Source organism: Bison bison, unplaced genomic scaffold (assembly GCF_000754665.1).
Source record: "Bison bison bison isolate TAMUID 2011002044 unplaced genomic scaffold, Bison_UMD1.0 scf7180017864389, whole genome shotgun sequence".
In the NCBI taxonomy this organism is placed as follows: Eukaryota; Metazoa; Chordata; class Mammalia; order Artiodactyla; family Bovidae; genus Bison; species Bison bison.
Window position 1 is genome coordinate 2,293,118 of NW_011494961.1, and position 4,719 is coordinate 2,297,836.

Consider the following 4,719-nt stretch of genomic DNA (forward strand, 5'->3'; position numbering starts at 1 on the left):
ACTCTTGAGAGTCCTTTGGACTGCAAGGAGATCCAACCAGTCCATCCTAAAGGAGATCAGCCCTGGGTGTTCTTTGGAAGGAATGATGCTAAAGCTGGAACTCCAGTACTTTGGCCACCTCATGTGAAGTGTTGACTTGTTGGAAAAGACTCTGATGCTGGGAGGGATTGGGGGCAGGAGGGAAAGGGGAGGACAGAGGATGACATAGCTGGATGGCATCACTGACTCAATGCACGTGAGTTAGAGTGAACTCCGGGAGTTGGTGATGGACAGGGAGGCCTGGCGTGCTGCGATTCATGGGGTCGCAAAGAGTCAGACATGACAGAGCGACTGAACTGAATTGATGAATGAATTATCTCATGAGAAATACTACTTAATTAAGTGTACACACAGCAACTTTGACACTTCCACATTATACGGTCTTGGATAAAGATGCAAAATTGATGTTTCCCCACAGAAATCCAGACTGCACTTATTCATGCCACACTGATTAAGAAGTTGTGATATGCTATCATTTTGCATTTGTGTAAGTCCTCCCCTTTCCACATGATATAAAAAAGTTGCAGATGAAGTAAATCCATGAAGAAGTTGTATACCTTTTTTAAAGTCAACATAAACCTTGAGAGTAAAGTATATTTGTTAAAAATTGAGACTCTGGAGTTGGACTACTTGGATCTGAATCCTGGCTCTGACTTTTACTGGCTTCAGGAAGCTGAGCAAATTTTTTTTTTAATTTTGGAACTCTAGTGTTCTCTTCTGTAAAATGTATACAGTAATATACAACCTTTAAAGTTTGCTGTGAAAAGTAAATATGATCATGCCTATTAGTGCTTTGCATGGTTCCTGCCACTGAGTAAGCATTTAGTAGTCTAGTTATGATCATCATGACTATAATCAAAGCATAATCAAGAGGCACACACAGGACTGCCCTGGTGGTACAGTGGATAAGAATCCACCTGCCAATGCAGGGGACACAGGTTCTACACCTGGTCCAGGAAGATTCCACACACCGCAGAGCAACTAAGCCCATGTGTCCCAACTACTGAAGCCTGTGCTCTGCAACAAGAGAAGCCACTGCAATGAGAAGCCTGCACAGCACAGCAAAGAGCAGTGTCCCCTTGTAGCAACTAGAGAAAGCCTGCACAAAGCAACAAAGACCTGTGCAGCCAAAAATAAGTTAATTAATTTTTTTATAAGTCACACATGTACATGCAGAAAAAGAAGGGACTTTTATCTTGAAAAAATATCTTGAAAAAAATTAACCAGAATTGGCTGACAGAACCAAGCCTCTGTCTTCACCTTGACCATCCTTTATTATATCTTTTGAATGTTTATTGAAACTAACAAAAATAGCAGTGGACAATGTGCTTCTCATCTTGACAGTGCAGCTTCCCTAGTCATCACTAAGACAGCTTGTTATATGAACAGCTAAGAGAAATAATAAGGCTGTCCCTTCAATATGATATACTGTCTACACTGTTAGGTGACATGTCTTTTAAAAACTATTTTCTTTTTTTTTTTTTCTGCTACCACTGTTACCATTTTCTTTCTGTAATATTTTACTTTCTTTATTTTCTATTATATGTAATTCCATCTTTCGTTTCTTATCACAGAGTCACCTGAGTCCTTACCTACAACTATAACTGTCACTTTTCACACAGCCAATTGGCAAGTCCTTCTGGTTCCTCCTTTACAAAACTATCTCTTCCTTCCATTTCCACTGCTATCAACCTAACCGAAGCCCCAGTCTTTCATGTGTGACCTATTATAATAGCCACCTGTCTTCCAGGTTGTAATCCCACCAATTGATGCTAGAGTTCATAGGCAGAACACTCTGATGCTCAATAGTCTCCAACGATACCATTATCTGTAAGATAAAGTTAAGATTACTTAGCAAAGTGTTCAGGTGGAAAATTCAAAGAAGAAAGAAAATTGCACAAAGATTTTTTGAATAGGCAGTAGGTTAAAAGATGGACACAAGGAAGAAAGGAAGAAGGGGAGGGATGGAGGGAGGTAGCGAAGGAGGGGCTCTTAGACTTTATAGGTCAAGATCAAGCCTAAAATTTAATGTGATAATAGAGCAGTAACCCTGTATTTCTTGGTTTGTGCAAGATGAGTGAAGCTGCACATCATGGACTATGATCATTGCAAGGTCACTTTTCAGATGTATTAACTTAAAATACTAATTTTTCCTTAAAAGTTGTCATTATTAACCAAATCTATAAAAACAAAACAATTATACTATTCCAAAATATGATTTCAAATCATAGTTTTGTTATAAATAATATATTTAGTATATTGTGCTGTACAAGCATTCCTTCCTATTATATATACTTTTTGTAGTCTCACTGATCACTATAGAGAAGTACAACTCTCCTCTTGCTAACTGTAAGAATACAGTATCCTCTAATTAAAACAACTTATAATCTATATTTTGGCAGGAAACTCCTCTCAAGGAGTCATAAAACTAAAAATTTTCATCCTATGATCAACCCCAGAGGCTCTGTCATGATTTATTTGTGCTGCTGAACTAATTTCCCAGATATTTTTAAGTTTCTCTATCCTAAAAATTCATCAAGATTTGAGCACACTTTAAAAAAAGGGAGCATCAGCAAAAACAAAAGGTAAATGATGAATTTCTTGTGTCTTTTAATTGCATTTCCAGTTTTAAGTTAGATAGGCCCCAGGTAAAAATCTAGCTTAGGTAGCTCGATTGATTCTGTTTTATTTGTTAAAGGTTACAAGTTTTTAAAGTTCTTTTTCTAACAGAAAAAAAAAAAAAAAACCTTTCCACAATTTTCAACAGTGGTTCAGAAACCACTGCCATTCTTCCCTTCTTTCAAATTCCATCTGAATAAATTTTATCTGAGCTCTGTTTAATCGTGGGGCTTTCTGCCATGTTACATATAATGTACATTTTTGAATGTATGCATGCATGTCTCCAAGTGTTCTGTGAACTATCAAACCACCCTGTGATTTTCCCCGTTCCCAGAGGCCAGAACATACTTTATGAATTCCTTTATAATCTTCAAAATGGCACACACATGCCAGAAGTAAAATTGAGGCTTGTCACTTCTATGTGGATATTTTGGCTAAATATCTTTTAAAAAGTGAAAATATACATTTTCTTTATCATAAAACCAACTCAGGCCTCCATGCTTCTCCCACTAGCAACCAGTCCCACGTGCCTTCAATATTACTCAGATATTTTGGGAAACAAATTCCTTCATACCTCTTAAAGCTATACTTATTATTTAAAAGTATCTATTAACTATTTTGAAAGTGTTATTAGAGGAAAAATAAGATTATATGCCTATGCAGAGCAATTGTAAAACATCTTGGCAATTTCAGTTTTAGATGATCTGGCAAAAATGATAGCACATTTGTGAATTGGTGAAAAATTTTGTGGTTGGTTAATCAAACCCAGCAAGAGAGTCACTTCTTATTTACTCCAATTTCTAATGTGATAATGAAGATTTTAAAAACAAAAGAAAAGCAAAAAGACTTTGGGCCAGAAAAATTGATGTGAAAATGAATACTTAGACAATAAGCAATCATGGCTGCAAAGTCCTACCTGACAGCTTTAAAACCCAAAGAATCTACAGAACCGGCTTGTAGCTCCTCCTCTAAGGTTATGTTTGACTTACTAGTCCCCCTGACACCACACAGAAATTCATTGCCTCCCTCACAGCCAGATATCATAACATTTACCTGCTCAAAGCTTTTCAATGACTCCAATTGCCTTTAGAGTAAAAGCTACATTTCTTTGCAAAGCACTTTGTGATGTAGCTCTGCTTATGTGACCATACTTCTCCCTATCCCCTTCAAGTTCTCCATGAATGCTGAAAACAAAAGCTGTAGTTCCCCCAAGCACATCATGAATTTTGCTAAGATATTCTGTCTTTTTGATTCCTCTCCTCCATGTATAGTGCCCCTTCTCACTTAGGAATCAGCTCAAACATTAACTTTTCTAAGAACCTTTCCTTGACCATTCACCCTTTCTGCCCCAGTGGAACTCTAGGAATAGTATTCCTCACGTTCAGCTATACTTACTTAGGTTTATCCTCTCCATCAGATGGTAAGCTCTTAGAAGATCAGAATGCTATCTTTCTCATGATTGTATCCCATACATGGCTTACTACCTATCATAATAAGAATTGGTCATATTCTGCATTCATCTATTATATATGGAACAATTAGGAAGGACTGTCTTAAAGGGCAATAAAAAGCACAAAAAGCGTTTTTAACTAATCCAAAAACATTAATACAGAGAGTTGACCTCTACTCTATTTGAATGAGCAAATTTTTTAGATATAAAACCTTCAGAAGAGGTCTTCTAAAATGTAGAAGAAAACCATAAGGCTTTCAAGTCTAAAAAATAATGATGCAGATAGTGCTCTAGTACTGTTCACTAAGTTCATGAATGCTAGATGTCAGATTTGATGTGTATAAGTGACTATTCACTTCTTGTTACCTCATCTGCCATTAAATATTATACCACCTCATGCTCAGCAAGCTCAATAGAATTTTAATTTAATTTAAAGCTATTAATTCAAGGTTTTCAAGGTTTTGGATGGACTTCACAGGCAGCTGAGGTGGTTCTTTCCTTAATAAGGATATCCTCTCCTTAAGGATGGTCCTCTCCTTAATAACAAGTAAACCAACTCAGAGGATCTGCCACATATATAACTTTATATCCAAAGAAAAATGGTGGTAATA